This window comes from Canis lupus, chromosome 14 (assembly GCF_011100685.1).
Source record: "Canis lupus familiaris isolate Mischka breed German Shepherd chromosome 14, alternate assembly UU_Cfam_GSD_1.0, whole genome shotgun sequence".
NCBI classification, from domain to species: Eukaryota; Metazoa; Chordata; class Mammalia; order Carnivora; family Canidae; genus Canis; species Canis lupus.
The window spans coordinates 53,058,053-53,070,680 of record NC_049235.1 but is presented as its reverse complement, the minus strand read 5'-3'; the positions used below and the strand labels follow the sequence as shown (position 1 = coordinate 53,070,680).

Sequence of the window (12,628 nt, the reverse complement as noted above, 5' to 3'; positions counted from 1 at the left end):
TTGGATGAAACCCTATTGAAAGTGACTGAAAAATTAGTCATGTCCTTTGAACCATTTATCACCCAACAGATATATCAATTTTATTGGAAAGCTTTGATTAAATTAATTTCAGTGGAAGTTCATGGGAAATCATGAAATCAGATTTTATTATTGTGTTATAATATGCCTAGCCCTATCATGCTTGGGTTGGATGCTCCTGATTGGGTGGAAAATTGTCATTTTCTGTCATCTCTTCCTTAAAAAAAAGGCATGCTGATGACATGATTTTACTGCCAAATTTAGAAGTGGTTTCAATAAAGACTATTCTTCTAGCTAATTATTGTCAGAAAGAATAATTTTTAAACTCAAATGACCATTTTGGCAGCTATCTTCTAACAATTAGTATATATTTACAGAGGAGTAAGTAAAATCAATTAAATACCTGGAGATATATTTTGAAACCTGTTTTTCTTGAACTTACCATTACTTAAAATTTGGCAACCATGGGCAATATATTTACAATTTTTAATGACTGCATTGGGTATTTGAAATGCTTCTGACATTTCAAGGCTAAAACGTTCGTGTAATACTTTTCAAATTTTGAGGTCTTGATTGCTCCATAGTCCAGGATTTGAGTAGCTTTCGAATTCCATTTTGAAGAAATACTGGCCCTACTCATAGACACAGCCTTGTCGTATCTTGTACCATATGTGAGATGGCCCTCTACTCAGACATGTATCTTGACTAGGATATCTTATTTTCATAAGGTTTCAATCCAAACTTCAATAAACCAACTGTTCACCAAATCAAATGCATGTGACCTGAATTGCCAGTTTAGATGATCTGCAATTAAGCTTCATGGAAAATTGCCTAAAGGAAAAGCAGTCCATTAGTTTTAGGCATTTTAACTTTTATCCTTGATTCAAAATGTGCCATCAACAAGCTACAATCCTGAACTATGCAATTTTGATGGTATTTTAACTTCCATTCAGATATATCATATGCGTGATTCAAGTGTCATCAGTTCCTACCAAGGATATCATAGACATAAATCTCGAATTTTGCTATCTAGCTTGGTAGGCTTGACCAGCACAGCAACAGGCTCTCCAGCTCCCTACAAGTATCACTTCCCCACTCCGTCCTTTACCATGGTATATCTCAAGAGTCCGGAGAAGGTGTGCTACTTACCTTGTAGCAGCTATGCTGCTGCCAGAAGCTATCACTTATCAAACTGGCCTTCAGAATGCCATAGTCTCTCAGTTTACTCCAGCAAACACAGTATTTCTCTGTTTGTGGCCTAGGCCATCAGGTCCTATATCTTACCCCCTCTGTTCCATATGAGGATGCCAAAGCTGAAGGGTAGTCTATAACACAGTACAATAGAAAATAAGCCTCCTTTTAATGTCTTATATCATATTAGAGGAATATGAAAGCAGTATTGTATAAACCACAACATATATAAATAGCTATTCGTTTTATTTATAAGCTCCTATATTTTTAAGACCTAAACATATGTTGATGTGAACAGGGACATTATTTTTGGTGTTTTTCTCCTTCAGCCACCTTGACAGTAGTGTTGGCTAACAACTTTCAGTTATGTCTCACTTCTGTAGTAGTTTCCTATACACTCAATAGAAGCACTATTCTCGCTTCTTCTCTGGACACTATATTCATTGTGACAAAGCTTCCCTACAGCACAATGTGTAATACAGGGAAGGGAAGGAACAGATGGCTCTCTCCTCAGGTACTTGTCATAAAACTTAGAATTACTAATGCTTGTTCCCATAGTCAAATGAAGTCATTTAGGAACACTGCTCATGTTTATGCTGTTAACTCATCTCCATACCATGCCACCAAAACCAACTCAAAAATGAGACCGTGGCAATGCCTTTTATCTTCTCTCTTGCTCTTATTGGCTGGTGTTCTTGCATCAAAACAAATCTCTTCCTAACATCACAGAAACAAAAGCACCAAGCAGAACATCACATGCAAATCAATACCGGCAAGGTCACAGGCCCACAGGCTTCCAGAAACAGTCATTCATTTTGGGCCCAGTTAAAAGTCTAGGCCCTGGCAAATACACATAAATTGTACAAGTAATGAATAAAGAAACCATAATCTGGTGTCTGCAGCTTTGCCTTCTCAGCTTCTCTCTACATCAACGGGGCTTGTCTCTCTGACCTCCCATTTGTTGTAGTTCCGTGCTTATTTGTGGAACTGACTGCTTTAATTTCTTCTTTCTGGTTTAACATTTCTCTAGCAATGCTCTGCCTCTAAATGGTCTTATGAATCTTTCTTCCTGAACTGCCCCTTAGAGGTCACAGGCTAGCATCACTGTGCAGGTCTGGCCTTAGAAGTTTGGTGTTCAAACCTATAATGGCAGGCACAAGGTAGATGCCTGATGAATGTTTGCTGATGATTCTGAATTCAGAACCAATAATAAATTACTTTACTTTATTACAGGATCTCACTGTTCTGCAGCTGTTTCTCATCCATTTTTGTCACACTATATCATTGAGCCACATTCCCCAAAGCTTTGGCTGAGCTACAACCTGATTGTAAATTAGACATCTCTGGAAAATGTGTTAAACTTGTTCATGGTAATAGTTTTTTTTTGTGGGGGTAGGTGGTAGGGACTGTTGTTATTGTGTTGCTGGTGTTGGGTGAAAATGAAACAGCTTTGCTAATATAAATCCAAGTTAGATAACTCAAAATGCCAAACTCAATGGGTAGTAAAGACTTGAGCCAGCATTGCACATAGCCAAGGGCTTTCTTAGATCTAGATTAACCAAAAAGCAACCTATTTAGAAGAAACGTAAAAATATGAATAAAATATATTCTAGTTATAATCAAATACATAGGAAGTAAACCTGTTTAAGTCTTCAAATATGAATGACATTTCTAGCTATCATTTCTTAGAAATAATATCAATTATCCCAGAGTTATCAAAATCTATGTTTCAAAAATATTCTTTGGACTTTGGACCTCAGTTGTAGACCTAAGTAAGTATTGGTATATCTCTAGGGGTAGCTGTATCACTTGTAGATATGAAAAATGTCTACACTCATGCCACAGAATTAACAAAAAATTCTACTACTTACAGGACAGTAGCAACTGATCATCTTTTCTATGTAGGCTTAGACTTTGCATACCCTTCGTAAATACTCCCTGTTCAAATCTAAAATGGACCTTAAGCATTTAGGAATGTTAAGTAATGTCAGCATATGCTACATCTCTATTTAATTATAAACTCTTCAAGGGCAAAGGCATTGTTTCCTACCCCTGTGTTGTGTCCACTATAGTACCTAAACAGGATTATTCATTCAGCAGCCTCCTAATAAACACTGGTGACTGTACTCCTTCTGAAACATACACTTGCCCTGCTTAGGTATCTTTCAGTTGATTTGTCAAACATCATAAATCAGTGGTTCTTTTTTTTAAGGATGTTATTTATTTATTAATGAAAGAGAGAGAGAGAGGCAGAGACATAAGTAGAGGGGGAAGCAGGCTCCATGCAGGGAGCCTGATGTGGGACTTGGTCCCGGGACTCTGGGATCATGCTCTGAACCAAAGGCAGATGCTCAACTCCTGAGCCACCCAGGTGTCCCAAATCAGAGGTTCTTAAACTGAGAATTGAGAAAGGTATATGTTCTAGTATGGAAAAAGGCTGAAATTTTTATTTTCATAAAACCTCTACTGAAATTTAGCATTTCCTTCAGTTATGAAGGTAGGTAGTAACAGCACAGAGTAGTATTACTGGTGTCTATGACTTTGTAATCAATAGAAGTCAGAGGTGATATTACACCATATTCTGGTAATTTTTTATCTTTAAATTTATTTTATACTCGTAACTATTTGAAATAACATGAGTGATTGGGAAGCCACTAAATCACACATGATTAGAATTGTCTATTTACAGATGTTAGTGCAATCTACCTGCCAACTCATGGGCAGCTCTGTGCCTGGTGATCATTCAGACACCTAATAATAAAGCTGCATGTATTTACATCAGTGATTCAGACATCTACATTACTTCCCAATTCTCCATATCTATACTTGTTTATTGATTCATTTGTGCAATAAGTTAGCAAAGACTACCTTAGAGCTTAGTGATCTTAACTACACTAAGCAACAACAGTCTATATAATGATGTCTTAAAAAAAATTTAACTTTCAACGTGTCTTGTTTAAGGCACTATAAATAAGCATATATTTGAGTATATCATAAAAAATTTTAAGTATTTTCTTAACTCTTTTGGTATGGCACAAAGCTTTCAATGAACATATGTCTCAAGGAATAGAAAATAATGGAAATGAAAGCAAGTCCAGGTATCTCATGTCAGTGATCACTGATTAGTAAACTTTTTTATTTTTCTTTCTATCTTCTAATTGATTGGTTCGTCCACAATGGAGTAAAACTTTGTATTCATATGTCAGTATAGTGCCAAAGAATTCTATGAAGACTCTCTTGAATGGCCACTGTCAAGATTTTCAACTTTGAGAAGGGAGAATTGCCCTTGGCATCTATTAACCTTTCAAAGTTGAGTAGAGTAGAAAATGGTGAAAATAAAGTGTAATTAAACCAAGTATTCAACTTGTGAGACAAAAGGAACTCTTTCTTAAAGAACTAAACCCAGTGAAAGCAATTTTGGGATATAGATAGAGTTTTTATGATCATTTTTATTGAATACACATTTAAGAGTTCATTATTCAGGGATTCATTTTTGAGGTCTCTGTACCACAATAATATTTAGAATTTTCTTTTTTTTTTTTTATTTAGAATTTTCTTACTAAGAATCATCATTTATTCAAGCTGAGTATTTGAATTGAACTGAATCCAATGTTCTAGGAAATAAAGTCACACTAGTAAAAGTCAGTTGCTGAGCAATCAATGGAAACAGAAACTTTGTGTATGAGACCATTGATTATTTGCTATTGGGCTGGATAGAAAAGACACTACTATAAGTGGAAGATTTGGTCATACCATATGGACATGATGGTTCTGTATAGTTGTTACCTTGGCAACAGACTTTGCCATAAATAAACAGAAAGACAATTTATGGGAGGCATTAAATTTCACCCCAGGAGAACACTGCAATTATGCAGTTTTTCTGTGACAATATTGCTTTCATGAACTCCAAAATCTATTATGCACTATTTCCTATAATATTACTTTCTATAATTCTCTTCAGCTGGAAAAGACCTCAGCTATACACTTAATGTGAATTGTGATAATAGCATCTAGGTTACTAAGAAGTTCAAATGTCTTTGAAGATTATAGAAAGTAAACAGAACTTATAACAATATTTTTAGTTCTGGATTTTGTGTCTATTTTACTAACTGACAAGAAATAACAACTGGACTATAGGTTGATTTTAGAAAAATATTCACAATTAGAATGAATTTTATCTTATTATTTCTTGTATTTCGTTTCATTTACCATAACACTGTAGTTTAAATTATATCAACTAGGCTCATTTCACTTAATTTCACACTTAAGAGACAACGCAAATTTGGAAATCACACATTTGAGTCTAAGAAAACTCGATTCCCAAATAAGGAAGATGAAGAAATGAGGAGATTTAAAGGCAGAATTAATAAGCTTGCTTTAATATCTCATATATTTAGGTGCCTATTAGGTGCCTATTAGATATCCAAGTAGAAATGATAAGAAGGAATTCAGTTATAATAGTTAAGAGAGGGGTTGAGTCTGGAGCTACATGTTGGAAGCCCACAACACACAGATATAATTTGAAGCATATCAATGGATAGGATCTCTTAGGGAGTGAGTGGTCAGAGAGAAGAGAACAGGTTCCAGGCCTAAGATACAGACCACTATAAAATTTAAGAACTGAAAAGGTGAGGAATTTCCAGCAAAAGATACTGGAAAGGACTGGTAATTGTGTTAAAAAAAAAAATCTGGAGAATGTGAGTGAAGAAATGCTTAAAGAAGGAATATGAGGGCAGCCTGGGTGGCTCAGCGTTTAGTGCCACCTTCGGCCCAGGGCATGATCCTGGAGTCCCGGATGGAGTTCCACATCAGGCTCCCCATGGAGCCTGCTTCTCCCTCTGCCTGTGTCTCTGCCTCTCTCTCTCTCTCTCTCTCTCTCTCTCTCTCTCTCATGAATAAATAAATAAAATCTTAAAAAAACAACAACAACAACCAAAAACAGAGAAAGGAAAAGCTTGTGGAAAGATGAAGGTTTAGTGTTTGTACTTGTTATGGTTGTTTTAAAATGGGATATATATAATGTTTACATTGTGATGGACACGATTCAGTACAGTGAAAAAAATTAATTATTTAATGAGTGGGAGGATAATTAAAGGATAAGGCCTTAATTCTGATGAGGTATAGAATCCAGAGCACAAATAAGATGACCTTACATTCCTTATAATATAAGAAAAGGCAAATTGCAGAGGTATACCTACAGCTCACTTGCAGGAAGATGTAGAGGTTCTTTTAAAATTACTTCATTAAAAAAAATAATAAAATAAAATAAAATTACTTCATTTAAAAAAATAAAATAAAATAAAATAAAATTACTTCATTTATTTTGTTGAATTAATAAGATAGCTCATCATCTGAGAGTGAAGATGAAGGAGGAATGGAAGATTAAAATGTAATGGATAAGATATGAAATAGTATTCTTAAAGAATAAGGATACAAACTGATTATGAAAATGTCACAGAAGCATTGGGCAGCATTGGGGTTTTATTTGAATTCTGTGATTTAGAATCTGAAATGAGACCAGTCAGCTTGGCTGTATTTTCTTCAGCAATGTTGCTCTGATGTACATCTGGAGTAGGCAGAGAGTTTGATTTAACAAGCTTTGGAATTTTGCCAAGAGGAAGGGAGAAAGAAAAAAAGAATTATGGGTATATGCAAAAGAGTGATTATAATAGTGAATCATGGCATTTAATTCTGTGTAAGAAAAGAAATGAGGACATAACATGGGTGACAGTGAAATGCTAATAGAATGAATATATTGGAGTTCTGAGTCAGGTGAAAGAGTAGTTGGACTTAGGGTGCTAGAAAAATAAGATGGAAAGATGGAGTTGGTTGGCAAAGACAGGGATACTTGTAATTAAGAATTTAGATCAGTTGTAGTTATCACACACAGCAAGACCTGGAATACATTAGAGTATATGGCTGAGATAAATAGAGAAAAAAAATCACTCAACGTGGGCAGGTCAAGAAATTAATAAGTCAGAATATTGAACGTATTATATAGATGATATACATGCAATTGAAATTACTCTGAGAAGAATTGGAATGATGGTGAAGAAAAAGATCTTGAACCAGTTGCTATTATCATCAATAAATGAAAGAAAGTGGCCATTAGGAATGAAGATAACTGGAACAGAAGGTGACAACATGAGAATCAAAACTGGGCTTTTTATAGTGGCCGAAGAAACAATATCTGGAAGGAGCAACGAGGAAAGTTGAACTTATCAGACTTCTCACCACCTGAGAAGTCTGTAAGAAAGCTAGCTTCCAATTAAGAGTAAAAATGAGGGCCCATTTATAGAATATGCAGAGCCATGTGGAAAAGAGACTCTGGGTAATAAGAGATGCCTATGAACCTTGGACTTTTTAAGTCCATTGACTAAAGTACACAGAAATGGGAGACATGATGAAATTACTCTCTTCAGTAGAAGCTCTATGTTAGTTTTTCACCTTGGGACAGTTATCAGGTAATTTATAGTGGTAAGTCAGAGGGTAGATGGTTTTGATGAATATTGACTTAACCAGGAACATGGAATAGTCTATACCCCTCTTGAGCTCTGTTAAGTAACTGTTAAGAATAGGGGGATAGGGATGCCTGGGTAGCTCAGTTGGTTGGTGTCTGCCTTCAGCTCGGGTCATGATCCCAGGGTCCTGGGATCGAGCTCCACATCAGGCTCCCTGCTCAGTGGGGAACCTGCTTCTCCCTCTGCCTCTGCTGCTCCCCCAGCTTGCTCTCTCTCTCTCTCTTTCTCTCTCTCTCTGTCAAATAAATAAATAATATCTTTTTTTAAAAAAAGAATAGGGGGACAGCCTTGCTAGGAGCATAAAATTTCAAAGGTTATAAAATATAGCACTTATGACTCGCAACTCATCAGGTCCCATAGGGCTTTGCAATGACACTGAAATGCAATAGCAGAATATAGTGAAGATCTGTTAATGAATTTTCCAAGAGGATTCTGCATTGTTAAATCAAAGGTTGCTCTTTTATGGAAAACATCAGACTACTGCAGAAAGGCAAGTTAAAAAAATCTCCTGTTAGTAAAATTCATACTTTTTAATTACTGACTCTGAGGTATAACCAAATATTTAATGGATTGGTAAGAAGGAAATAGATGACCCTAGAGGGGAGTGGAAAGGCAATGAAGAATTCACTATTCTAGCAAAAAGAAAAAAAATAATTTTATGTATAGAAATCAGTTTCTGCAAAAAAAAATGCAAGACTAAAAGAAGTAATTTCATTATTTAAAAACATAATAATATTTGACTTAAGAAAATGTGACCAAGAGGGACACCTGGGTGGCTCAGTAGTTGAGCGTCTGCCTTCTGGTCAGGGCATGATCCCAGAGTTCTGGGATCGAGTCCCACATCTGGCTCTCTGCATGGAGCCTGCTTCTCCCTCTGCCTATGTCTCTGCCTTCTCTCCGTATCTCTCATGAATAAATAAATAAAATCTTTTAAAAAGAAAAGAAAAGAAAATGTGACCAAGAACAATCTCTGACAGCAATCTACACAGTCTACCTCATGTTGAACTGAATGACAAACTACAAGTCTAAAAACATGTCCAATACTCTGTACCAATCTGCAGAAAGACTGTCTTATATTGGATAGATCATTACAGACGTGGTATAACTATAAGTCAATTGAATTTGTTCTTCCTAAAAAACATCTGAGCCTATTATTCAAGAGCTGGGATTTCTATTTCCATTACTGTCTTTCTGACTACAGGTCTGTGTTGTTCAGAATACAAGATGTGCATTACAGAGAAATGCCCAATTTAGAGAAATAGCATCATCTTCTAACTCTCTAGGGATAGGATGACAAAGTTATCAGCAAAACATAGTGTTTAAAATGAAGTCTTCCATGCTTTATTTCTATCATTCATATGAAGAAATCCTAAAATTTCTTTACTAAATAATTTTCCTAAATGTAATTATGTATTCATGCATTTAATCATTTATAATCATTTTAGTAGTGTCCACTCTGTACCACACACTGTGCAGGCACTGCAAATATAACCATGAATAAAACAGATACAATTCATTCAGGGAGATAGCTACAAGTAGACATAATAAATAATTGGAAACTATAATTAATATATAGTTAAATACCATGTCCTTACAGAGGCTACAATATTACAGGAATATAACTTAGATTGTAAAGTCAAGAAAGTGAAATTTAAGCTTATATTCCCACAATTTACTTGTTAATTACAAATGAGAGAAAAGGTGCCTTTCCAGTGAAGAATTCTGGTAGACGCTAAAAATGAACAAAGTTATCATCACCAAATATGGAACAATAGATGTGATCACACTGAGAATATACAATTATTTCTTTAGTATTCCTAATTAAACAAACAAACAAACAAACAAAAACCTAGGGCAGCCCGGGTGGCTCAGTGGTTTAGCGCCACCTGCAGCCTGGGGTGTGATCCTGGAGACCCAGGATCGAGTCCCACGTCCGGCTCCCTGCAGGCAGCCTGCTTCTCCCTCTGCCTGTGTCTCTGCCTCTCTCTGTGTCTCTCATGAATAAATAAATAAAATCTTTAAAAAAAATAACCTAAATCTAACCATCAGGCAATTACTGGAAAAAAAAAAACCCAAAGATTTGGCTTGGATTTATCAATGATGTCCCAACTCTTTTAATGATAATGAAAAGTTGAGAGACTGTTTCAGATGAAAGGAGACTAGAGAAACTAAATGTGATGTAAGACTTTGGAAAGGATCCTAGAGGGAAAGGGAAAGTTGCTAGAAAGAACATGGAGCCAACTGGCAAATTTTGACCATGGAGTACATATTAAATGAAAGTATTTTATTGATATTAATTCTCCTTAATTTGATAGAGTACTATTGTTATATAAAAAGAATGACCTTATTCTTAAGAGACAGATACTAAATTATTTAGTGGTGAAGGATCATGGTATTTTTAGCTTACCCTGAAATGATTTAACATAGAAAGAGAGACGGAGAGAGAAAGAAAGAGATACATACAGAGACACAAAGAGATAAATAGAGACATAGAATGATAAAATACACACAAATGATGAAGATATTTATAAATGGTGAATGTAGGTGGAAGTTGAATATGTGTTCATTATACTATTCTTACAGATTTTTTTGTTTTAAATTTTTTCTAAATAAAATTAAAAGCTGGGATCCCTGGGTGGCTCAGCGGTTTAGTTCCTGCCTTTGGCCCAGGACATAATCTTGGAGTCCCGGGATCAAGTCCCGCATCTGGCTCCCTGCATGGAGCCTGCTTCTCCCTCTGCCTCTCTCTCTCTCTCTCTCTCTCTGTCTCTCATGAATAAATAAATAAAACATTTTAATAAAAAAATTAAAAAATTAAATTAAATTAAAAGCTGTTTGAACTTAACACTTGATAGATGGAAGAATGGATTTTACCAACATGGAAATTATTTTAAGCAAAGAGAAAAGGTTGTGACAAGGTTCTGAGGCAGGAAAAGAGAAGAAAATGCCATGCGATTTAGCTGGCCTAAAGAGGGTTTGGGTCTCCCCTGAGTTCAGAGATTCCTCTACTCTACTGAAGAAGCAAGCCATCCATCATAAGTTTATAGCTACAAAGAAATGCATTCTGAATATAACCATGTGAGACTGGAAGAGGATCCTGAACCTAGGATTAAACTGAGCCCAAGCTAACACCTTGATTGCAGACTTTTGAGAGCCTGAGGGGTGCACTGTGATAAACGGTACCTGAACCCCCACTCGCGATAATATATGGCATTATCTTAAGTTCTAAGTGTATGGTAATTTGTCACACAGCAATAGAAACTAATACAGTTGAACCTTAACACAGGTTTGAACTTCATGGATCCACTTATACACAGATATTTTTCAATAAATACAGTACAATACTGCAACTGTAAGATAAAGTATATAATACATATAAAACATGTATTAATTGACTTTATGTTTTTGGTAAGACTTTCAGTCAACAGTAGGCTATTAAGGCAAGAGTTACACTTCTATTTTCAGTTGGGTGGGGATGGGCTCCCCCAAACCCAATCAACTATATACTATGCAAATGACTTAGCACAATCTTGGAAAAGAAAAGTTGGAGGACCTGATTTCAAGACTTACTATAAAGCTTCATTAATCAAGATAGTGTGATTTTGGTGCAAATATAGACAAACTGATCAATGAAACAAAAATTGGGAATCTAGAAATAATCACAAAAATAGTCAACTAATTCTTGACAGTCACTTAGGCAATGTGATAGGGGGAAAACCAAAATTTTCAGGAGATAATACTTAAAAAATTTGAATAAACAAATAGAAAAAAAACAGCCTCAAACCTTATTTCACACCACACACAAAAGTTAATTCAAGATGGATGATAGTCCTAATTATAAAGCCAAATGTACAAAGTCTCTAGAAGAAAGCATAAGAGAGCATCTTCATGATCTTAAGACAGGAAAAAATTTCTTTTTTTTAACCTTTATTAAGTTTTTTAAATTTTAACCCTAGTATAGTTAACATACAGTGTTATATTAGTTTCAAGTATACAATAGAGTGATTTAATAATTTTACACATTACTCAGGGCTCATCATAATAAATGTACTCTTAATTTCCTTCACCTATTTCACTCATCTCCCTACCCATCTCCCCTCTAGTAACCATCAGTTTGTTTTCTTTTGTTAAGACTGTTTCTTGGCTTGTTTCTCTTATTTTCTTTTATTATTTGTTTTGTTTCTTAAATTCTACATGTGAGTGAAATCACATGGTATTTGTCTTTCTTTGACTGATATATTTCACTTAGCATTTATTCTAGCTCCATCCATGTACTTGCAAATGGCAAGATTCCATTCCTTTTTATGGTTGATTAATATTCCCTTGTGTATACGTACCACCTCTTCTTTATCCACTCATGTGTTGGTGGACATTTAAGCTGCTTCCATATTTTGCTATTGTAAATAATGCTGCAATAAAGATAGAGATACATGTACCTCTCTGAATTATTTGTATTTTTTTTGGAAAAATACCTACACGTACAACTACTGGATAGGAGGGTAGTTCTATTTTTAACTTTTTGAAGAACCTTCATACTGTTTTCTACAGCGGCTGCTCCAGTTTGCATTCCCACCACAGAGGATGAGGGTTCCTTTCTCTTCACATCCTCACCAACACTAGTTTCTTGTGTTTTTAATTTTAGCCATTCTGACTATGGCTAAAATTCTGTATGTATCTGTCCAGTTTTTGCGGTACCACTTGTTGAAGAGACTATCTTTTTCCCAATGTATTTTCTTTCTTGCTTTGTTGAAGATTAACGGACCACATAATTGTGGGTTTATTTCTGGACTCTCTACTCTGTTCTATGATCTATGTGCCTATTTTTGTGCCAGTACCACACTGTTTTGATTAGTATAGCTTTATAATATAACGTGAAGTCTGGAATTGTGATACTGCCA

General features: G+C 35.3%; 1 long non-coding RNA gene across 2 annotated transcripts in view; it reads right to left on the bottom strand.

Annotated features, from left to right (window-relative positions):
- LOC102155481 overlaps window positions 1-1,336 on the bottom strand; it is a 134,395-nt gene extending 133,059 nt beyond the window's left edge. For both annotated transcript variants that reach the window (XR_005369742.1, XR_005369743.1), the window contains exon 1: window positions 1,168-1,336. This is a non-coding gene — a long non-coding RNA (uncharacterized LOC102155481). The remainder of the gene's footprint in view (window positions 1-1,167) is intronic.
- Between the last annotated feature and the right edge of the window lie 11,292 nt (window positions 1,337-12,628).